This window comes from Nuphar pumila, chromosome 3 (assembly GCF_984573655.1).
Source record: "Nuphar pumila chromosome 3, dmNupPumi1.hap1.1, whole genome shotgun sequence".
Classification (NCBI taxonomy): Eukaryota; Viridiplantae; Streptophyta; class Magnoliopsida; order Nymphaeales; family Nymphaeaceae; genus Nuphar; species Nuphar pumila.
In genome coordinates, this window is record NC_143251.1 from 96898102 (window position 1) to 96923820 (window position 25719).

Here is a 25719-nt window from a genome sequence, read left to right on the forward strand (position 1 = left end):
GCCTTGATTACTGCACCTATTTTGAGACCTCCAGATTGGACTCTTTCATTTGAGATTATGTGCGATGCATCTGATTATGCTATGGAGGCTATTTTAGGACAACGCATTGATAGGAAGCCCTATGTGATCTACTATGCGAGTAGAACTCTGTCTGATGCCCAGATGAATTATACTACGACAGAGAAGGAACTACTTGCGGTAGTTTTCGCATTGGATAAATTTAGGTCCTATTTACTCGGTTCGAAGGTGGTTGTCTATTCTGACCATTCTACATTGAAATATTTGTTGAATAAAAAAGACACCAAACTGAGATTGATTCATTGGGTTCTACTACTACAGGAGTTTGATCTCGAGATTCAAGATAAGAAGGGAAGCGAGAATGTAGTAGCAGACCATCTTTCAAGACTGATCGTAGAGACCACGCAAGATCAAAGGTCGATCAGTGATTCTTTCCCCGACGAGCAGATCATGTCAGTCAGTACACCGCAATTACCCTGGTTTGCAGATATTGTGAACTATCTGGTTTCGAGGCAGATACCTGAGCATTGGAACAAGAATGAGCGTGAGAGATTCCTATCTCAGGTAAGGCACTATTATTGGGATGAACCAGAGTTGTTCAAATACTGTGTTGATCAGATCATTAGGAGATGTGTTCCGGAGGAGGAGTACCAGTCCATTTTGAATTTTTCCCATTCATTAGCCTGTGGAGGGCATTTTAGCAGTAGGAAAACGGCTGCAAAGGTTTTGCAGTCAGGATTTTATTGGCCCACACTCCACAAGGATGCTCATGAGTTCTATAGGCGATGCCTGCGATGCCAGCAGATTGGGAACATGTCCAAGAGGGACATGATGCCCTTGCTTCCGATTTTGATAGTCGAGATTTTTGATGTTTGGGGCATTGATTTCATGGGACCATTTCCGCCCTCATTCGGAAATTTATACATTCTGGTGGCGGTTGATTATGTGTCCAAGTGGGTCGAGGCTGTGGCAACCAAGACCAATGATCATAGAGTTGTGCTTAAGTTTATTAAGCACAACATTTTCAGTCGTTTTGCGGTGCCACGTGCGATGATTAGCGATGGTGGCAAGCATTTTAGGAATGTACAGATAGCTTCTCTTCTGAGAAGATATTCTGTCAATCATAGATTCACCACGCCGTATCATCCGCAGACTAGTGGACAGGTTGAAGTGTCCAATAGGGAGATTAAGCAAATTTTAGAAAAGACAGTTCGTCCGGATTGCAAAGATTGGTCTCAGCGCTTAGATGATGCACTGTGGGCATATAGAACTGCATTTAAGACGCCCATTGGCATGTCCCTGTATCGCCTTGTATTCGGGAAAGCATGCCATCTTCCTGTCGAGCTAGAGCATAGAGCGTATTGGGCTATCAAGAAATTGAATTTTGACCTCACCTAGGCTGGCAAAGAGAGCACTGCAGCTCTCAGAATTAGAGGAACTCAGGAATGATGCATATAAGAATGCCAAATTATACAAAGCTCGCACAAAAGCATTTCATGATAAGCATATTGTCAGAAAAGTGTTTGAGCCAGATCAGAAAGTGTGGCTATACAATTCTCGTTTACATTTATTCCCAGGGAAGTTAAGATCGAGATGGACAGGTCCGTACATTGTGAAAGAAGTATTTCCCCAGGGAGCAGTGACATTATTCGATCCTATGACCCAAGGTACATTCAAGGTAAATGGGCAAAGACTGAAGCCATTCATTTCAGATACCTTGCAGGATGGTGAGTGTGAGATAGTGCATCTCACGAAGGCTTGAGGATTCGACCAGAGGGATGTATCATATGTACATTATTTATTTTTCATTTCAGTGTTTTTCTTTATTTAGTATTTCACTTCACATGTGCTAACTTGTGTTTTGATGTATGCAGGATGAATGTGACATTTAGTGTATCAGTGACCAGGTGCATGGAAGAGCTTGCAAAGAATTCAAAGATCAGATGAAATTCAAATTCAGAAGCTCAGAGCAAATCAGGTTGTATCTATCATTTCTCCCATAGTTTTGTTAGTGTCTTTTAGTGTGCATTTGCATTGCATTTTTATTCATGTTGTATGCCACTAGGGACAGTGTCATTCAAGCATGGGGGGGTGGTCTAGATGCATGCACACAAAAATTTCAATTTTTTTTTGTATGACTGGTAATCAAAGTAGGCATTTGAGAACAAGTTGTAGCATATATGATTGTTTTTGGCATAATCTAACAGTTTAAAATTTTTTTAAGCCCCATAAAAAATTTATTTTCTGAACTGAGTCAAATAGAGTAGTTGTTTATGAGATAATTCAAAGAAAAGATAGTATTTGATTGTTAGAAAATTTTGAATCACTTTTGTATAAGTATGCACAGTATGTTTTCTGAAAGAAATAAGCAATGGAAAGATGTGGTTGAAAAATGAGTTTAAAAGAATAGAGCTACGTTTAGTTGTTGATGTTTTCGTGAATCCTAGTAGTGGAACTCAGACACGAGATGGAGTGTTTGAGTATCTTAACGAAAAGGATAACAAAGGAGATCATCTTCTTGGCTAAGTCGATATCTGTGGCCTTTGTAGTTCGAGTAAGTAGAATCTGAAGGGTGTTTTACACCTGGTGCCCCAAAGCCAGCTGGTTTGGGAGCCACCGGTTCGAAAGCTTGTTACATGGACTGCATAGAAAGCCTAAGAGATAGAGACATTGCACATGACGAGAGGCAGACTATACGTAAACTATTAGAATAGAAGGTCTAGTGACTCGAGCAATTAAGTCCGAGGGATACTTTGTATCTAGTGCCCTAAGGTTGGCCAGCTTGGGAGTCACTGACCCAAAGCTCGCTACACGGGTCACGAAAACTGACTATTCAAAATAGTGCTCATATGAGAAGAATGCGCAAGAGATCAAAAGTTGAAAAAAGAGTGAAAATGAGAAAAAAAATTGTGCTGAATGAGAAAATTTTCATTGCTTAGGCATATATGTGTATTACTGTGAAGAAAATATACAAGTGAAAATAAAGGAGTAAAACATGAGAATACTTGACTTTCAGAGAAAAATCATGAACTAGCTACAATATTAGAAAAGTAAAGGAAAATAATTTTTACTGTGGTGGCATGAGATTTTTAAACTTGTTTTAAGAATATCAATTACATGAAATATTTATTACAATTGCATTCTTAAGAGCCTAATATTTTTGAAAGATCATCCTCGCATTTCATTGATGTTTGTGGGTAGCACCGCTGCAAACCCTCATGAGACCTTACTCGTCCACTAGTGTAAGCCAGGGGTTTAAAGGGCTTGTTGCATACGCTAAATGCAACCGTGATTCCTACGAAAATGAGTTAGTATTATGCATTCATGCTTAGCATTTCTTGTCTTCAGTGCATATCATGATTAGGGTTTGTTAAGGGACTAACAAACATTCAAGCATGGGGGTATTTGATGATGCATGAAATGCACATCATGTAAACAAGTTTTTCATACATTTTGTATCAAGTTTAAGGTTTTAAACCCATGTTTAGATGTGTTTTGATAGTAAGGGGCTATGGTTCGAATTTCAGAAAAATCGGAGTTAAAATGAGAGAGTTATGGCTATTTCAGTGTTTGGGCACGAATTTCGAGGTGGATCGGATCCATATCCGACCCAATTAGGTTAATTGTACCTTGGATCAACTCTTAGAAAGCCCAAAACCCAACCCACACGCCTATCCATATCCATTTCAAAAAGTTTTTCTGAAAACCCCCCAGAAAGTGGCGCCTAGCAATATTTTATTTTTTAACACTCTTTCTGAAAAATGTCAAAACTATAAATAGTTTTTTTTCAAGAACCCTAGGCGTCTTTGGCTGTGTTTGGACGCCCCTTGCAGTGAATCTACTCCAGCAACTCCTTCCTCTCCATCTTCCCCACGTGTTGGCCATTGAAGACCGGTCTATGCTTGATTTTCAAGCATATTTTCGATCTTTCTTTTGCTTCTTTTCATTTCTTTCTTGTTCCTTGCTGTCTTTTCACCACTTTTCTGTATTTTTGCAGGTGTAGCAGAGGTGGAGACCATTAACCTTGGGCGGGAGTGCGCAACACACCACCAAGGTGAGCCGGCCCTACCTCCATCCGGCTTTCTACACCCTCCGATCGCGAATCGGCTCACATTCCATCGTCGGTGGATCTCCAATGTGTAGCAGCTGCAAATGTGCATTTTTTGGTGAAGTACAGCATTCTCGAACTGTATAGAACATCCATCTCCAGCTACGGTCCGCTCTTCTTCACCCCCCCGGTCGTCGGATCTTCCAAAAGGTAGGTCTTCTTCTTCCTTCTCTTCTAGCTAAAACCGAAAGTGAGTGTTGCTTTTCTTTTATTATTTTCGGTGTGTTTCTTGTTTTTATTTTTGGTTCAACCTTAGAGTAGCATTCGTGCATAGACCATCACGTTAGATATAGGTTTTGTTTTATTGTTTTCATGTTTGATTATTGACTCTCATTGTTTTTCAATCAAAACGTGTAAATCGGCTAGAGTTTTTCTAGCCGATTTGAGTTTTTGTTTTCAACGTGTCTCATTGTGAAGTTTTTATAGAAAATCCAATAAAATTTTTCCCTTTTGATTCATTTTAAACGTTTGGTTGTGAGTTATGATTGTGTGTTCATTTAAAAAGAAAAATCCAAAAATCGGCTAGACTTATTCTAGCCGATTCTTGATTTTTACAAAAAATATTTTTTTCTTTGTTCTGATTTTTTGTTTTGTCCAGCATGTGTACTGTGTTGTTTTGCTGAAAATCTCATTAGAAAATTTCATTTTAGTTTATTTTATTCGTGGGTTGTGCTTGTGTCTTGTTTTGATTTTATTTTTGAAAAAGAAAAAAAATCGGCTAGAGATATTCTAGCCGATCTTTGCATTTTTGTTAAAAGGGGGTTTAGAGTGGTAAGTCGTGTTGTTTACTGTGTGTTTAGTATGTTAACAGTAGTATAACTTGGTGTTAGTCATTTCATTGTTTTAGGATTGATTTAATTAATCGTTTTAATCATTTTTGTTTTTGTGTTTTGAGTCTATTGAAGAAAATTAAAAAAAAAATCAAGTTTTCTTTTCTTCATGTTTTTAATTCCAGCATAGTGCTATTCTTGTTAGCATTTGTGTAATTAGGAGTCCTTTTTATTATTTTCTAATTTAGTTTTATCAAAATAGTGGTTATTTAGTTTTATTGCTTTTTGTTAATTTATATTTTATTCTTTTTTTATTTTTCGTGTGGATCTTCTTCTTCCCCAAGGTGGGGCGGCAGCCATTAGAGCTCCCCTTGAGCTCTTGGTCGAATTTTTTAGCAAGTCTTAATTGTCATTAATTGAATTAGGAAGGTGTCTAGGTTCAATGTATTAGGGTTTTATCTCATAGCCGTTTTTAGTGGTCATTTAAGTAGGTTTTGGTAATTAGGGCAGCATTTAAGTTTAGAAAATCGTGTTTTTCAATTAGGCCTTTTCATTACCTAGGTGAGTCTTAAATTCTTTGGTAGTATATTCTTAATTTAGAGTTGGCAATTTTGAGAGGGGAGGCAATTAAGGTAATTGCATTTAAAAAGTTTTTGGAAAGAGTGGATTCCCCAAAAATCGTGTGGGATATTTAAGGAGGAAATAAATTTTGGATGTGCATTAAAGTAGGAGTTACTCTTTGATCTTGGAAAGTGTTTTTGAAAATTAAACTAAAATTCCAAATTAAGTCCCACGATTTTCAGAAAGGAATAAATGCTCTTTACCCAAGTTGGGAAAGCAAAAATCGTGGGGTTTTCTTCTAAGTTGGACTTTCCATTTTCCAAAGTGAGAGTTTGAATACAATTAAGGAGAGTAACTCCCTCATTAAGTGGGGCGGTTTTTGGAGAATCCAATTTATTTCAAAGTTTGAGCAATTACCATTATTACCTTATTTTCCCAACCTTCTCCATTAAAATCGTGAACTTTGGATTAATTGTAGATTAATTAAGAGGTTGCTACTTTAATTGACCCAAGTTAAGTGAGGCAAACCCTAGTCTAAACCCACTTGAGTCTAGTCAAGACCACACCTAGGTCGAGTCAACCTTAGTCCACCTATTGAGACCTACCCTAACCGAGTTAACCTAGTTGACTAAGTCCACCCTAAACCGAGTTCAACTTAGTCTTAATAAGCCTAAGTCCAAGACCAAGACCTAACCCGAGTCAAGTTTTAGTCTAACCCAGGGTGAGTCCAAACCGAGCCTAGGTCGAGTCAACTCTAGTCTAAGTCAAACCTAACCTAGGTCAAAACAAGTGGAGTCAACCTAAACCAAGTTAACCCAACCCTATCCAAGTCAAACCGAGTCCACCTAAGTCAACCGAACCTAGTTGACTAAGTCCACCCTAGACCGAGTCCAAGACATAGACCTAGCCCTAGTCAAGCTTAAGTCAAACCCTAGCATAGCCTAAGTCAAAGTCAAGACAAACCCGAGGTCGATTCAACCTTAACCCAGTCAACCCAACCTTAGCTAAACCTAACCGAGTTCACCCAAACCAAAACCAAACCTACCCAAGTCAAAACCAAGCTTCGTTGAGTCAATCGAGTGAAACCTCACCCTAACCTTTGTTCTTTAGTGAATTAAGTTCATTTAGTATTATTTCTTTTGATTTTTATACTAATTAGTTTATTTATCTAATTTAGTTTTAGTGTAGAAGAGTGTGTACGTATATCGTATTTGTTTAGTATGTGTGAAATGTGTTTTGGTGATTGTTTGAATGGTAGTTAGATATTATTTAACTTAGTAGTTAGATTGCATTTTATTGTTTAGCATAGGTGCATTTGCATTGTTAGTTAACGTAGTTATAGTCATAATTTGCTTATCGTGCTTTGTTCGCCGTGCATTTAGTGTATTCGTAATAGTCATCTGCATATACACTGTTATACAGTGTCATTTAGATTGCATTAGGTTTGATTTGTCTTTTAGAGTGTTAAAATAGATTCATAAAGTGAATAGTGCACTCACATAAAAACCCGATTTTTGCCCTGTCGCACCAGCAGTATTTTCTGTGCAAAAATTCTGTGTTTTCCAAAAAATTTTGTTCTATTCACTTTATTGACGTGTTATTTGACTGCAGACCAAATTTCAGCTCATTCGGAGTTGATTTGGTCTGATTTTTAAGCGTTTTGCGAAAACCGCTTTTTCTGGATTTCAAATTACAGGACTTTCGATATCCTGATTTTTCCCAGATTTGAAACGCTTATATCTGGAGTTCCAGATACTGTTTTTCAATTCTGTAAAAACTGTCAGTTTGTTTAATCTGTCAGTTGCAGAACAGAACAAATTTCGGGAAAATCGGACCTCGTTTGCCCCATTAAACAGTAGTTTTCCGATAACCTGTCCGAATGCTATTTTACACTAGTTAGGGGCAGTTTCGTAATCTTCTTAGTTTCGGCATTTTAGACTTGTTTTCAGTAGTTTCTGCATTTTAGGAGTTGCATCATCATCATACAGCATTAGTAGAAGTAATTTGGTTAATGTTAGAATTAATTTAGTATTTTATTTAATTTTTGTTTGATAAGTAGTATTTGTTTTATTATTTTTGTAAAATTAGAACTAGTTTTAGTTATTGTTTGCATTGTTAGAATAGAATACTAACATTGTATTTTCTGCATTTTTAGGTGAAAAGCATATTTAGTTTCCAGGGTTATTGTCCAAGTGCAAAGATTCTCTAATTGGCGAAAAGACGGAAAGACCCTTGGTGTGGAACATAAGACAGAGTGCTTGTTTATTTTCCTTTTAGTGATTAATTGTAGTTGTATTAACTTTATAATTGTAGATTGACATTTGTTATTAATAAATTAAATTTTCTAGAAATATTGTGATTAATTCCTGTTCCCTGAGGATTCGACCCGTACTTACCACTTTGTGGAAAGTCGGTCTTTATATTTTTGGTTGACGATTTTCCAAAGTTTTATTGAAAATAATTGTTTTAAAAAGATCATTTCAAAATATCAACCAAAGTGCTTCTCTCAACCCGATTCACACATCTTCCCTGGCACATGAGCAATCTCAAACCTCATGCTCAACTGCTAGCACAAATTCTTTTCCACAATATCTGTCCCAAGCTTACACGCAAGGGATTCGTGCCAAGACAAATCTCTCTCCTCCTCTACGCAATTTCCTGTTCTTCTCTGATGAACTGGTCCAACATCATTTTCAACAACTTTGTTTGCTTTCAAAAATTCCAGCGTCTTCCTTTTGGGTGTTTGATAACTCTCATTTTAAAATATTTTAAGGTCCCACTTCAAAATGAAGTCATCATCTATCCCTCACAGATTCTTAATGCTACCTCCTTCAATACAAGGTCCTTGCACACTGCCAATGACGGCTCTGATGAAGCAGATCCAACATCCAAATTTGATTACTTCTCTGCAATCATGGATGTCAAACAAACACAGGATCTTATACTATAGAATCAAGCATCGATGCAGCAGTCCTTACAAACCATCAAGCAGGATCAAGACACACTCCTCCGAACACACCAATCATCCCCACCTTCGGATTGAGCATTATTTTTTTTTCCATTTAGTCTGTAATAACTTTATATACTTTTTTATTCATTTGGTGTGTAATAACTCTATTTACTCTTATCTCCTCTTTTTTTGTCCATGACAAAGGGGGAGAAAAACCTGTCTCCAATATTGGAGAAAAATACTCTGACATTTCTCTATATTTTTATGCATTTTTATGATATTATTATTACTATGCATAATGTCTTTTTGACAGGGGAAACATATTTTGTCATCATCAAAAAGGGGGAGAATGTTGAGAAACTATATTTTGATGACACACAATATGATACACTGTCATATTTGATTTAATATGATATGATAATATGTCTTCATAAAAAATGTTATATTATGACTGAATATGTTTTGTCATGTATTTAACGAGTATTTGATGCAAGGATATCTCACCCAAAAGGATGGAGACCTCCTGCTCAAGTACAACCTTGGTGCAATCATACTCCTTGAAGAAAAAGCTTGATGGGCCATTCAATCTTAAAGATCATCCAAAGGGATCGGCTACTTCAAGATGAAGATTTTTTTTCTTCTTTAGAGTCATATGTAACAGAACCTTCATAAGCATGCATATTGAATATTACATACTTTATCATACAAGTCACTTATTCACAAAAGCTATGTTTCATAAAAGTATACGATATTTTTAAAGAGCACCTTTTTGAAAATCAATCATTGTACCTTCTTACAAACTTTTATGAGAAAAGGTATTTTGACAAGATATAATAGCTCATAATTTCAAAAGCATTAATTGTACCTTCTATCATGTATAAGACAACTTGAAAATTAATAAAAAGTAATGATTTCAAGTATATAAGGAAAAAGACAAACATAAAAATCGGCTAGTTGAACTAAACAAAGAAAACTAATAATATAATATGTTTAGAAAAGACTTTAGTTACTTTATACAACTCAAGAATGTCGACTTACTTAAAGTCATCATTCTTTCTGTAAAACATTAATTACCACCTCAAAAAAACTTTTTTTAGAAATGACTATCTTAACCCCACTCAAGAATGTCGACTTGCTTAAAGTCTTCATTCTCTCTATAGACATTAAGTAGCACATCATAAAGTACTTTTTAGATATGACTATTTACAAAATAAAGGACTCAAAACATTTATTGTACTTACACCCATTTAAGTAAAGAAGTGACGATTTCTAAATAAAATACTAAAGTACTACAAATCATTAATTTGAATAAAGACAAAACTACATGATGGTTTATAATCCAACGTTCAATGTACTATAAGTCATTTATTATGAGAAATAAACTTTTTACATAAAATATATCATACCTAAAATACTACAACGACTAGTGTACCCAAAATACTACTTTTATAGAAAGAAGACTTTTTTGAAAATCCATAAAGTGTTTTTTGAAATGACTTGAATCTCACATCCCAAAAAGACTATCATTTCAAAAAAGCAACGACTATTTTTTGAAGGTTATATAAACACAAACAAAATAGTTCTTAAGACAAGGACATGTGAGCTTACAACGAGAAAAATTCTTATTCGATATTTGAAAGAGAGCCTAGAAAAGAAAGAGAAAAAGTCAAGAATAGCTCTTTAACAAAGAGTATCTTCTGAGTGAAAATAACAGAACATTCTGAGAATCCTTCATTCATGCATTCATATCATTTTGAAGGTTCTATAGGAAGTATTATAACTTTTTGTTATTCACTGTATTCCTTCTTTGTTGAAAGAAGAAGACCTCTGTGAAAGAGGGTGTGCCCCTTCTCTGTTGAGAGAAGAAGACCTCTGTGGAAGAGGGTGTTCCCCTTCTCTATTGAGAGAAGAAGACCTCTTTGGAAGAGGGTGTGCCCCTTCTCTATTGAGAGAAGAAGACCTTTGAGGAAGAGGGTGTTGTACTATTTATCCGATAACTCAGATGTTATAGTGAAAAGCTCAAGTGGTTTGCTTGGGGACTAGATGTAGGTCAGGGTCTTGACCGAACCAGTATAAATTTTGTGTTTTATGTGTTGTGCCTTATTGCATTCTATTTTTAATTTATCGATCTATTTAGAATTTCACTATTCACCCCCCTCTAGTGGATCGGCTCACCACTTTGCAAATAGCAAAATGAAATTTCTCGATTCCTACATTTTTTTTTTAGGGTTTATCTTTTTATGTCTTGTCTTGATTCAGTGATTTGCTCTGGCTCATGATATCGGATTCAATACATCTCTATGGTTTATCTATATTTTGATTCATTCTCAACCTAGTTTTTCATGATTATGTTTTTTCGAATCCCGGATTCTCCTGCTTATGTTATGGTCTCTGTTCTTGACATTAGATTTTTTTTTCTTATTCGCTGTTGGTTTTATTAGCCTTTTTCCTGTTGGCTTTGTGATTCAGGGCATTTGATTACCTATTTTGTTTCGATCAATATTATTGTTTGATCAAACAGTAGACCTGGAAGCTTTCTTGCTTCGGATTTTTGTTAAAACCTCATCCTGTGATTTTGATGTTCTTATATTTGTCATAATTAATGTTGTTTCGGTCTCATCCCATTAGTCGATGATATCGGCTCAGAGGTGGGCATTAGTATCAGCCCGTGCCTCTCCTTCAGAAATACAATTGTTGTTACCTTGTGCATATCGAAGATTGTCAAACATATTTCTGGATATCATCCCTTACGCTGGAAGAGCCTTGACAAAAGGGTCAATATCATACTGAGAGGTATCATAAAAAAAAAGAAGAAGATAAGAGAGCAATAAGAGATCACTCAATGACGCTGCCTCAATGCATACTGACTTTAAAATGCACGTTGGGTCTTAGATTTCTTTTACATTCCTATTGATTTGTGTGTCTGATCCCACGTTTGAAGGATATATATTGATTTAGTTGTTTATGTTCATTTTTTTTTATGTTCTGTTTGATATCCCTTGACCATCTGCTGATCTAGCTTCAATATCTGTATTCACTTCTGCCTTGTATAAATGAGATTTACCAATATCTGTGTTTTCCGATATTACATATCTCTTTTCATCAAAATTTTGCTCTCAGTAGCATTAGTTTAATACATCCAAACTGGTTAATATAATGGTTTGTGGCTCATTCAAACTGTTTCAGGTCTGAAGTTAAAGAGGTATTAGAGATCCACAATCCTTATAATCATCCCTGTGTTAATGCACCTTGCTTTCCATCCTCATTATCCTTTGCACCATCCTGCACTAATTTGATTTGATGCATTGTGTAATGTTGTCATTATTTGAGATTCCCGCATCTGTAAAATCCTCTTTTCTCTTGTGCTTCCTTTTGAGAATTTTGGCTGCAACAGTGCTTTTGCTGCCCACGGCAAATTAATTCTTCAAGAATGTAATTTTGTGAAAACAAAGTATCTCGACCAGGCAGGATGTGGCTTCAGGTGATGAAAAAAAAAGGCTATCAATAGGGGCCTCCAAAGAAATTTTTTAAGTTCAGTCACATAGGGCTTTTTTATCCTTGGAAAGACATGGTATAACAGGGAAACAGATATCTCTCAGGCCTCTCAAAACTAATCGTCGCACCTTTAAAAGGGTGTCAACATGAGTCTGGAGAAGGGCTTAGTAAGTGCTCTCGTCAAGCAGTGGACTTACAGGTTCTATGCTATTCCAAATTTTGCATTGTATAATGGGATTCATTCATGCACTTTTTTTTTACAAATTTTATAAATGTTGCCTCATTTGGTTGATGTATGTCTCCAGCTTTGATAGCATGCTCAGCATCATCTGCATATATAGGTATATACGTAATTTTTTTTTCTTTATATTATGTATCCATTTCTCCTCTGTCATCAACTTCATCATATTTTAGATCCATATTCTGCAGTAAATACCACTCTCATGTATGCCATTAAGCACCACAATATCACCACTGATGTCATCACCTGTTCAAAAACATATATATGTCTATATATATACACATATATATATATATATATATATGTATATATAATGATAAAACCCCCATGTCTTCATTTAATATCCCTGATCCTGATGTCATCAAAAGCATGTAGACTTAATCAGAAACAAGTGCAGGTATCTAAAATTTTCCCAGGGTCAAGTCGGTAGAGGATTCTGAAGATGGCATGCTCTATTGACTGTCATCTGCAAACCAGAGGATCCCTCAGTGTTGCTGTTTACCCGGCCCCATGTGTTCTTTTTGTGTCCACTTTTAGTCGGTTAATGTATGCTTGAGGATAACTTTGGCATAAGCAGGTGTTTATTCTGTTGAGTTTTTGTCTGCAGCTGATATAGCCAAGAATGTTCAGAGCATCATCGCAACTCTTCTAGAAGAATATGAGCTTGTGCCTGATATGAATGTGTTGATAGAGAAGTATTTTTTTTTCTTGGAATTCCAAAACAAAGGAATCAGATTTTGCTTGGATGATATAGAAAGAGTAATTATCAGAGATGTAATGTCTCTAATTCAATACACCAGCTGCATTTGGTTTCTCAGCTGAGCTTGACTTCCACCTGTCTTGGGCCTTAGCATCACATTAATACAACACCCATGCCTCTTGTGACCTTTTTTTTTTTTTTACAGAGGGCAATCTGGTTCATCATATCTGCAGTGAGAGATTTCAAGGTTGAGCATTCCATTCTTAATCACTGAGTTGACAGGTAGGTACCATTCCCAGATTGTCAAATGGTCTGGGGTTTATGATACATAGTCCTTTTGCTGGATACTACCATCAATGATTATCGGCCATCATTTTCTGCAGCATCAGCTTTTATTTTCACTTTTCAGCATCATACCTTATTAATATATACTCATGCATTTCCCATTAAGGTTGTTTCCTACATGTACACAGCTCTGTACACGTTGGATTACGAGATATGCATTGCTTACAAGGTGGTAGACAAAAAAATATTTTTTTTTACATTAAGTCAGAGATTGTCGATGAGCTTCCATCTAGTTTTAAGTTGCTTTAAAGATTATTTTTGTAAAGCAATCCCTCCTTTGTTAATAACATCTATCATCATTTGCATTTGTGGTCATCGGTTTCCTATATCAGTACCAAGTACTGTTGTGACCATCATTTTTCATTTTTTTTTTAATGCCTACAACAATAATTAGTATTGTTGAAGTCTCCCTATGCCTATAGCAGTACTCTGCGCTGATGTAACCTTCATTTATGCTCTTCTAACAGTAGTTAACATTGCTGGGTACCCCCCACCCTATGCCCGCAACAACACCAAACCTTGACATAATAGCCCAAACGGCTGTTATGGCTTCATTCATACCTCATACCCTATTCCATCACTATCAACACAACATTCGTCCTCTGTGCATGGTACTGTGCACCACCCCTGTTGCATACTCATTTGCAGTACACGACACCTCCTGCATGCACTATACCACTGTTACCATCTCAGCATAGCATGTCTGATAAGGTTAAAATGGCTTCTGCACTTCCATTCCCCCACTTTATATAAGGATCCTACAGATTTTGATGCTAAATATATATATATATATATATATATATATATATATATATATATATATATATATATATATATATATGAATGTTGATCTCCCATCCAAGGAAGATCCTCACGCACAAAGAGTTGAGTTACTTGCATTCGTTATCAGTCATCATATGTCTTCCTCATTTCATTACTAGCTGCGTGTTTTCATTGTTTTTTTTTTTACCTCTCACTCCACTGCTCCATCCCCACACATACACCTGTAATTTCCATGTTAGTATGAGTGTAGTGATTTGCACATATATGTATCTCATTAATGTAGATATCTCATTCAGCCATAGACTTATGGGTCTTTGACTTTCTCCACTAGTCCACATTCTTCTTATGCTAACTTTGTTTTGCAGAAAATATTCAAAAATTGTTAAAATTTCTTTAGATTCAGGATTTTGTTATTTCTTTGTATTCCCGAACTTGTAATAACTAGAGTATAATGAGAAATTTCCGTTTCCTGTACTAGCATAGAATATATGAGCACGTGCATCTTCTAAGATTGCTTGTTCATGATATTCTTCCTTTTATTTTAAAATTTTCCACATAATAGAACATGAATGGCACGTGCACCATTCTAATAGGAGGTGACTAAATCCTAAGTTGATGATTTGCATCAATGGCCATAGTCAGGATGTAAACAAAACTTAGGATTTTCATCTTTTATGGAATAACACTGGATCCTTTTCAAAAATCATCATATTCTTAAATATTTTCTTCTTTTATTAGAGTTTAATTTAAAATTAGCTCAAAATATATATATCAATGGCCATAGTCAGGATATATTGAGAGTTAATTTCATTTAAAAACTTTATAAAAACACCAAATATGTTTTATTCTTCATGTGAATTTAAATATATATTATTACATAATGCATTCAATGACCATAGTCAGGGATGTATTATATCTTCAATCCTATTTTAATTCACTTAAAGAATGAGATATGATTTTTCAAATTCAATTTCAAATTCTTTAAATTCATTTCATCATTTAGGATAGAGTTGCATCATATTTTCGAAATTCTTTTTCCAAAACTCCAAGTGATCTCAAATATCTTTCTTCAATCTCTATTTCAATTCATTCTTCTTATTTTAAAGATTTGAAAAAAAAATCGATTTCAAAATCCAATTTGACTTTGAAATCGCAAATTCAATGTTATATTCAAAATTCCATTTCCAAATTCAAGTCCAATTTCAAAATTCAATTTAAACTTTGAAATACTTGATTCATCTTCTAAATTTAAACTTCAAAAATCCAATTCTAGATCTAGAATACAATTTCACTTTGGATCTCAGACTTCAGATCCAATCCCATCTAGGATTCAGAATCCACCTTCACTTTTTGGATCTCAGACTTCAGTTCCAAATTCCATTCTAGGTTCCAGATTCCAGATTCCGGATCCGATCCGATCCGATCCGATCTTGGATCTCAGAATGCAGATCCAAAATCCATTTTAGGGTCCAGAATCCAATTTCATCTTGGATTTCAGATCTTGAGTCCAATTCCATCTTAGATTCCAGATCTTCAGATCCAAATTCAATTTAGGTTCCAGATTTCAGATCCAATCCAATCTTGGATCTCATACTTCAGATCCAAAATCCATTTTAGAGTCCAGAGTCTAATTCTCCTTCAGGATCCAGATTTCAGATCCAACTTCATCTCAGATCTTAGACTTCTGACCCAATTCCATGATTCATAATTCAATTATACCTTGGATCTTAGACTTCGGATCCAATCTCACTTAGAATTCCAGAACCCGGATCCAACCCTATCTCGGACATCAAATCTCAGATCCAGTTCCATCTCATATATTAGATCAGAATTTCATTTACAAATCTAATGTCATTTCCAATTCTCAAAATCAATTTCAAATTCATTTCTCAAAGTCTAAATTCAAATTCCTATTTTGATATTTTGATTCTTGAAAATTGATTCTAATTCAAAGTCCATTATGACTTTGAAAAATCATCCTTATCTCAAAATTTCCGATTCTAAATTCCTCTTTTCACAGAATTATCTCTCTAAATCCTGATCATTCCAAAAATTGGAAATACAAGTCTCTTCTTCCCAACCCATTTCAAATTTTGAGTTGGATTCAAAATCTAAAATCAAATCAAATTCTTTGAATCATTTTTTCATTCAATCATCAAATTCATCTCAGAAAACTTGGAAAATTTCAAATCGTTTTCTCAAAAGAGCATACATCTTTGCATTCACACAAGCATGATTCTTTGTGCATCTGGACTTAGGATAAATTCTTAGATGATATTTTAGCAAAACAAAAGGCATAAATTCAATCCTTGGTTTGATTACCTTTGGTAAAGGCACCAGGAACGGTCGAACCTCGTACCGACAAGCGAATCCTGTCTCTCCATTTTTTCCGCAGATTTTCAAAATGGAGGCGAGTGATTTTAAAACATCTTTCAAAATTTTGGTCATATGAGACCTTGCAAAAGAGTTCCTCTCTCTTCTTCCTTTTTTCATTTTTCTCTTCTTTTCTATCTTTTATTTTCCCTTCAAAAGGGAATAGAGGTTAGAAAGGCAAAGAGAAAGGAAAAGAGGAACAAGAGGAAAAATTTTGCATGATCACAGTTTTGGCGACCGTGATGGGACTCGTCTTCGTCCGGTCAAATTTATGCCTTTTTCTTTTGCCTTGATATTATCTAAAGTCTTTATTCTATAAATGTCAGCTTCATTTCCATGCAAACCTTAGGAGCCTAGACTCTGTCCTAAAGCTGACATCATTGCATATAGGATCTAAGTATGGTTTGGTAGGACCATATTAAGGAGATTATTTCATGCTCACATTAGACTTAGGTCTGAAATACAACTCTCCTCAATTCTAGGGAATTGAATGCAAAAACAATGTATGCAAGTGTATGCTTCTCTTCATTTTAATCTATCTCTTTAGGACTTGCATTAGAGCCTTCTGATTTCTTGCATGTTGAGCATATTTTTGAAAACCTCCATACCTATATTTATCCCGGTCTTCACGTTGCTGGGCTGTCTCACTGAACCATAGTTTGGGAGAGAGCCTTAGAACTGGACCACTTATTTAGGTTCGCGCCCCCCTACCACGTACCTAAGGGCCATAGTCCGAGGTATATCGGTAGGCGCTCAAGGATGTTGGGAAGCCTTTACCTTAGAACCAGAGAATAATTGTTATGCCACGTACTTTGAGCTTCGGCTTGGGTATATCGGCATACCTTGATTGGAATCAGATGATCTGAGCCATAGAGTTAGGATTAAGGTCCTACAAGCCATTTCAAATATTGCATTTAGAGTCAGCCTTTTAGGGAGTGTTGTGTGCGCATCCTTGTTTGTGCAACTGTGATTATGCAATGTTTCCCTGTATTCTCCTATATATATCAAAACCCTGGATATATTATTCAGAATTTTTCTTTATTTTCGAAAACCCCAGGTGTATATTTTTCCTTTTCCTACATTCATTTTCTCTTTTGTGTCAAACTTTTCTTTAAAAACCCTGAAAATCCCTTTTTCTAAATTTCCTTGATCTTTAAAAAATCTTCAAGATTTTTGTCTATCCTCTTCTTTCATCAAGAGTCTATCCGTAAGTCCTGCATTCTATCTAATTCTCTTCTTCTTTGCCTCAGTATCATTCCAATGGCGTCCAATTCCCTTGATGATGTCTTTCCCAGAGATCATGTCTTCTATCAAATAAAGGATGGATCCCCGGATCATCGGGTCATCTAGTCTCATTCCTTCTTCCCTCGGTGGTATTATTCTTGGTTCACCACCTTCTCGCATATGTTCCCAGGCCACTTGAATGATTGTGGATTGGAGATGGCATCAGCAGTGGGTAAGTGAACCATCAACAGAAGTTTGATTCAGGCTATGGCAGAATGGTGGAATCCACGTACCTGCACATTTTGGTTTTCATGGGGAGAGATGATTCTGCTAATGGACGAATTCAGTGACATCATGGGATTGCCAGAGCCAGCTGGTCAGCCAGATGATCCGGTCGAGCAACAGTTCCTGATCAATGTCAAGGGGATAGATGTTCGAGAAGCATTAGCCAGAGCGACAGGGGGAAAATCTTGGCCTCTCACTGAGATCAACGGAAGTCAGTTCATCGACCTGTTCGGACTCTATCGCAAGTATGGAGCCTACGAGGAGGTTGACACTTTGTCTCGAGCAGCGAAGGAAATAATCCAGCACACCATGATCCTATGCACAGTAGGATTGACATTCTTCTAGGACGGTCAGAATTTCATCGATATAAGAGTCGCCCAACTCTTTCGAAGATGGGGAAGCAAGCAGACCCGTCAACTTTCAGTATCCATGGCAGCTCTAGCCTTTCTCTACAGAGGCTTAGCTCATTTTGCTCTTGGAGAGACCATTTTGGTGGAAGGATGCACCTACGCTCTGCAGTCTTGGTTCCTGCGACATGTGCCATCGAAAGCCAGTTCCTTCAGGTTTAACAGCAAGAAGCCAAAGTCTGTTGCCCAGTATCGAACTTCGATTGAGAGTCTGCACCAGGAAGAGATCCTTTGGGATTACTTTGACAGACAAGAATCAATTCCTTGCTACACTTATGATCGTAGCAAGCGTTACAAATTGCTTGGCCCTTTCTTCTGTGTCGACTATCAGCCAGAGAGGTGTCTCAGACAGTTCTCGCAGCGGCAGGTTCGCGCCAACATTCGCTTTCCAGCAAGCCACATGCCAGAATTCGATCTGCACTCGAATCAGTGGTCTGGGGCATACCATGTAACCAAATACACTTGAGACTCCTCCATCCCTTTGTCTATATTCCCTAGACCAAATGTATCTTCTGAATATCGAGAATGGTGGCAAACTGTCTGTCAACCTTCTCTTTGTATTTGAATTTTGTCATCAATAAAGATCAACTTTTGTTCTAAAGCTTTTTTGGCCATTTTTTTTATCTCGTTTTATAGCATAAATGGTCACGATGCTCGTGACGACCTCATCCCTGGTGATGAGATTTTTCCTTCCATTCTTCTGCAATTATCTTTTATCATGATGGACGACCTCGCCTAGGTAACAAGGCACATCCTTTTATCACGAAGTGGTAATGCAATTATCACAAGTATTGTGGTGACCCAATCCCTGGTGATGGGATAACTTGTTTAATTGTCTATCAATTCCTCCTTTCTTGTCTTTTTCTCAAAAGGTCGTGTTTTCAAAAATTCTTTCACTCTCTAACTATTCCTGTATTCTACATAAATCATTGGCATTATCAGAATGGTTTAGACAAAGGCTGGGAAAGAGACAGCACCTCAGCACAGCGACAGCGAAATTGAAGCAATGGATTCTCCCAAGTCGGTCAGAGGACAGGGTCAGGGCAAAAGCGATGATATCGATCCTGCCATGTATAGTCTGTTTCAGAGAATGATGGCCCGAATGATGTCAGAGCAAGCTGAGGCCAGTCAGAAGAAGGCTGCTCCAAAGAGCAAACCAAAGAAGAAAGCTGTGAAAAAGCCAGTCAGAATCGTCAGAAAGAAGGTCCAGCCTGACACCACTTCTGAGGAGTCAGAATCAGCCGAAAAAGAATCAGAAGAGGAAGAGCAGTTTGTCTACCATCAGAATCCTCCACAACAGTTCGTGAAGATCACAGCAGGGCCCGAATCTGTAAACAAACCCATTCCGGTTGAGGATCCGATGCACGAGCAGATGAGAAAAATGAATTAGGCAATTAAGGACATCCAGACCAAAAGTAAAGGCAAGCAGACCTACTCTGGTGAAGATTTTTATAATGGCCTAGACGGGGATGACAATCTAGAGAATCTCCCTCGGAAGTTCCTCAAGTTTGACGGAACAGGTAATCCCAAGGCTCATTTGGCCACATTCTATGCTGAGTGCGACCGTTTCAGGAAAGACAACTGGGCATTATTCATTTGCTTTCCTCACAGCCTAGAGGGAACAACGGCCAGGTGGTATGCAGACCACATCAACCCTATCAAACTAAAAGAGTTCAATAAAGTCGTGAATCTCTTCATTGAACGCTTCATGTTCAACATTGAAGCCTCACCAACTCTCAACCATCTGTACAATTTGAAACAGAACGAGAATGAGAGAGCTGACAAATTCATCCACAGATGGAGGAGCACCTGTAACAAAATGAAGGTTCCCATCCCAGAGGAGTACGCTCTACAAATCATTTTGAACAACTTTGTGCAACCTCTGAGGAATCTCATTTTCACATCTCCAGCAAAATCATTTATCAAACTGATTGAGCGAGCCGAGTGGCTCGAGACAGGACTGGACAATGGCCTATATGAGGGTTACCCTTTCGTCTGAAGGAATCCTGATCAGAAGAAGAAAGCACATGTTCCTTATTCTACGGATTTCTCAGACCACAACAGTAGTTCTGACAGCAAGAAAAACAAGAAAAACTGCAACAAGAATGTCGGACACTCTAGGGCCAAAAGAACGAACTCTGCAGCCCAGAAGGGAAAATTTGTTAAGCCACAACCTATCCAGTCAGCGTCGCAGCCAGAAACAAAACAACAGGAAAAACCGAAGCATGAGGGATGGAGCTATGATCGGGAATTTACAGCTCTAGAGCAGTCCCGCAAAGACATCCTGGAATATATGATGTCAAAAGGAATGATTAAACTCCCCAAGGTGGTGGATCCTCCCGTTGCTATGGGAAAATTGACTGATAAGTTCTGCAAGTTTCACCGGACTGTCGGACATGACACTGAGCACTGTTTTGTCCTTAAAAACATCATCCAAGACTGTATTGACAAGAATTTGTTAATTGAGGATGAGGACGAAGAACAACCGGAAATCTTGTCAAAACCATTTCCTAAGCATTCAGCTTCAGTCATCACAGAACAGACATTTTCTTTGCAAGGCAGTATCCAGCCATGTTCCAGTCAGGACATTCAGAATCAACATCGGGTCCTAGTCCTTCGTCAAGCGCAGTCTTTCGCCAAGAGGGTGGATATTACTGCATTTTCCAGCAACAAAAAAACGACCAAGGAGGCAGCAAAGGTGATGACAGAGATTGCCAAGCCAGTTCCCAGGATTCTGAAGTGCTTCATCAAGGCAGCTTCGAAAAAGGGAGAAACTTCAGGGTTAGTACATAAGCCAATCACTACTCTATCAAACATCTCTATCCTGGACTTGACCCATGCTTCGCCTGAACATCAGCAAGTGCTAGAAGACCTGCTAAGGAAGATCAAGGTCAAACCTAGCACCACTCTGCAGGATATGGCTCAGATCGTCAACCAGGCCATGACGAACGCACCCATTACATTTTCTGATGAGGATTTACCAAAACCTCATTCATTTCACAACAACGCCTTATACATAGTGGTGCGGACCAGGGGCATGACAGTCCCTCATGTGTTGGTTGACGGAGGCAGCAAGCTCAACATCTGTCCGGAGATGACAGCCAGGGCCTTGGGCCTGAAGGAAGAAGAATACACCCCAGATCCCATAACGATCTACGGTTTCGATAACCACGGGCAGACAGCCAGGCGAAAAGTCTTCCTTGAAATTTTCATCAATTACTCGGTGCATACCGTGCTATTCCATGTGGTCAATGTGCCGCCCACATACAACCTTTTGCTCGGGCGCACTTGGATCCACAACGCCAATGTTTTTCCTTCAACCCTTCACCAATGCATCAAATGGTCGAAGGGAGGCATGATTACCACGGTCCTAGGAGAGGATCCCAAGGAACGACTCCCGCAGCCAATGATTCACCGTCCTACTTTCACTGCCGACATCCCGAGCATTCGGGAAGTTGATGAAATCAATTTGAGTGAAAGTCTGGACATGTTGAAGTTGAAAGAAGTCCAGCCGTCAGAAAATGTCACCGCAGTGATACAGTGGCAGGGACCTCGATTTTTCAAGCTAGGTGGGCGCCTCGATTGCACTTCCTTCAGAGATCATCCTCTTTTTTCTCAGTTCTCGAAAACCAAGAAGGGGTTTGATTTTCTGATGAAGCACGACTATTAGCCCTTCAGAGGCCTTGGTAAAAATGAGGACGGTATGATGGAACCAATCGTCCCCTCTCGGCATGTTGAGGGTACAGGCTTGGGTTTTACTAGTCAATCATCCGACAGAAAGACCACTTTCATCAGAGGAGCAGAATGAAGACAATGCCAATGTTCTCTGTTTTCTCTCTTTTAATCTTGTAGGGGCAAAAATTTGCCCCAGTTTTTCCCTTTCTTCATCTGTAAATATCAAAGTTACTTATATCAATGGAATTTTTGATTTACTATTCTCATCTTGGCGTACGCAAATTCTTTGCTTATATCTTTATCTGTGTTGTCGTTCTCTGTTTCTGTATAAAAGGCTATTTCCGAACATCTTACCTTTTTCTCAAAAACTTTCTTTGCGCTTTCAGGATTGCCAAAATCATGGCTCCTAAATCGCTCAAAAGTCTCGTTATCAATTCTAATTTTTCTCGAAGTAATTCCAAACCGGCCAAAATCTGCAAGGCAAAAGCAGCGACAAAAGTCAGTAAAGTGACAGAGCAGATCGAAGAATTAGCAAATTTTGACTCAGCAATTCAGGATTTGCCAGCATTTAGAAGCAGGATGAACCATCGCCTTTGGTTCAAGATCCGACAGAGGATGTCAACATCGGCTCAGAAGATGATCCAAAAGTCCTCAAAATTGGTTCTAGTTTGAGTCCGGATGAGAAGGAAAGGCTCATCCATTTTCTTAAACGGCATCAGGAAGTCTTTGCTTGGACTTACGAAGATATGCCGGGCTTGGATCCAAAGCTAGTCGAGCATCGTCTCATGTTGAAGCCAGATTGCAAGCCAATCAAGCAAAAACTGAGAAAAATGGATCCCCGCGTGGCACCACAAGTTAAAGAAAGACTTGAGGAGTTGCTAAAAGCAGGATTCATCCGGACTATTAAGTATCCAGATTGGTTGGCGAACATCATGGCAGTTCCCAAAAAGAATGGCAAAGTCCGGATTCGTATTGATTTCAGAGATCTGAACAAGGCCACCCCAAAAGATGATTATCTACTTCCCAACATCGATCTTCTGATCGATAGCACGACAGGTCATGCCATGTTTTCCTTTATGGATGGATACTCAGGCTACAATCAGATCAAACTGGCCGCTCGTGACCAGTCAAAAACTTTCTTTACCACACCTTGGGGTACATTTTGCTATACAGTCATGCCGTTCGGACTCAAGAATGCCAGGGCAACCTATCATAGAGCAATGGCCGTTATCTTTCATGACCAGATGCACAAGAATATGGATGCCTATGTAGATGATATCCTGGTCAAATCAAAAGAAGGAGAGGATCATCTTGATGCTCTCGGCCAAGTCTTTGAAAGACTTATTATGTACAAGTTAAGACTCAATCCGTAGAAATGTGTCTTTGGAGTGGAGTCGGGCAAACCTCTTGGCTATATGATCAGCAAGAAAGGCATAGAAGTAGATCCTGCCAAGGCGAAGGCGATCATGGATATGCCGCCTCCCACCAATCTTAAAGAACTGCGAAGCCTTCAAGGTCGCATTCAGTCAATTCAGTGTTTTATCTCTAATTTGGCTATGAGATGCGAACCCTTCAATCACTTGTTGAGAAAAGAAGTGAAGTTTGAGTGGGGACCAGAATGTCAGCTATCATTTGAGCACATCAAACAGTATCTCCTCAATCCACCTATTCTGAAGCCACCAGAACTTAGAAAGCCACTTCTCTTATACATTTCTGTCAATAAGAATGCTTGTGGCGGATTTCTTGTGCAGTATGAGGAAGGCAGCCAGATAGAGCATGCCATCTACTACATAAGCAAGACTTTCATCGACTATGAGAAAAGATACTCTCAGATGGAAAAGACATGTCTCGCCTTAGTATGGATATGTCAGAAACTGAGACATTATCTGTTGGCATTAGAAATCAAAATTTTATCAAGGCTCAATCCTCTCAAGTACATCCTTGAGCAGCCTTTTCTTACTGGACGGATTGCAAAATGGCAAGTCCTCCTGATGCAGTACGACTTAGAGTATGTATCTCAGAAGTCAGTCAAGGGTCAGTCCATCGTAGATCAGTTGGCAGATTTCCCATTGACAGAAAAGATCAAGGCAGAAGATGACTTTCCTGACGATCACATCTGCAATATTCAGGAGTCCCCAGTTTGGACCATTTTCTTTGATGGGGCATGAAATATGTCTGGTATAGGGATTGGAATCTTGTTGATCACTCCCGAAAAGGAGATGATCCCTTATTCCCTCAAACTCAACTTTCAATGTACTCACAACATGGCCGAGTATGACGCTCTAATACAAGGCCTCAAAATTTTGCAAGATTTCAATGTCAAGAGAGTACACGCCTTCGGCGATTCATTGTTTGTTGTTAGCCAAGTTAATGCTGAATGGCAAGTGAAGGATTCAAAGTTGATTTCCTATCAGAAGATTGCCTTAGCTCTCATAGGCAACTTTGAGGAATTTTAGCTCAATCATATCAAGAGGGAATACAACCACATAGCGGATGGCCTAGCCTGTCTGAGTTCCATTTTGTCGTTCAAAGACAGTGAATCCTGTCGTTCCTTCGAGATTGGCAGACTTGATCAACCTGCCTTCGTTCCAACTGAGCAAGTAAACCAAGCCACTCAGAAAGAGAAGCCTTGGTATCAAGACATCAAAAACTTTATCGAAGCTGGTGAATTTCCATCGAAAATGCCAAGAAAAGAGCAATGTGCGATCCAACGCATGTCAGCCCGTTATTTCATCCTCGTTGATACTCTTTACCGTCGCGGATTCAGTTCTGAGTATGCCAGATCTTAGATAAGGATGAAGCCATGGAAGTTGTCCTAGAGGCACACGAGGGAATTTGTGGTGGCCACGTCGGCTACCAAACACTCGTCAAACAGATTATCTGGGCAGGATATTACTGGAAAACCATGCAGCAATATTATCATCGTTTTGTAAATAAGTGCGTGAAATGCCAAATGCACGCACCTTCCATTCATGCGCCAACCACATATTTGCAGTCTGTGGTTTCTCCTTGGCCTTTCTCGATGTGGGCCTTCGACGTAGTAGGTCCAATTACTCCTTCAGCTTCTAATGGCCACATATATTTTCTCGCAGCTACAGAATACTTCACCAAATGGGTCGAAGTTGTGACTCTGCAAACAATGGAGGGCCGGCATGTGGTTTCTTTTATTCATAAGAACCTCATTTGCCGCTTCGGCGTTCCACATGATATTGTGTCAGACAATGGCAGCCATTTCAAGAATGAGAGGATAAAGACCTTCTGCTCAAAGTTCAGGATTCATCACCACTTCTCAGCTCCTTGTTATCCTCAAGGGAATGGACAGGCAGAGGCCACCAACAAGATTTTGATCCGCATTCTCGAAAGAAATGTGGAAACAGGCCGTGATTGGCACGAGAAAATGCATGATGCGCTCTGGGCATACCGAACCACCATTCGGACCCCAACCAATGCTACTCCTTCAGAACTTGTTTATGGAACCGAGGTAGTATTACCTCTCCACGTTCAGATGCCCACACTCAAGTTCGCATCACTCATCGAACTTCCGCTTAATCAGTATCAGCAGTAGAGGTTGGTACAACTTGATCTGTTAGATGAGAAAAGGCTTAACGCAGCAGAGCACGCTCAAGCCTATCGTCAGAGGATAGCTCGACACTACGCCAAATAAGTTATTTAGAGAAGATTTCGAGTTAATGATCTTGTGCTTAGATCAACAACTCATCTTAAGCATCGGCCATGGGGCAAGTGGTCACCCAATTGGGAAGGCCCTTATGTAGTTAAGGAAGCG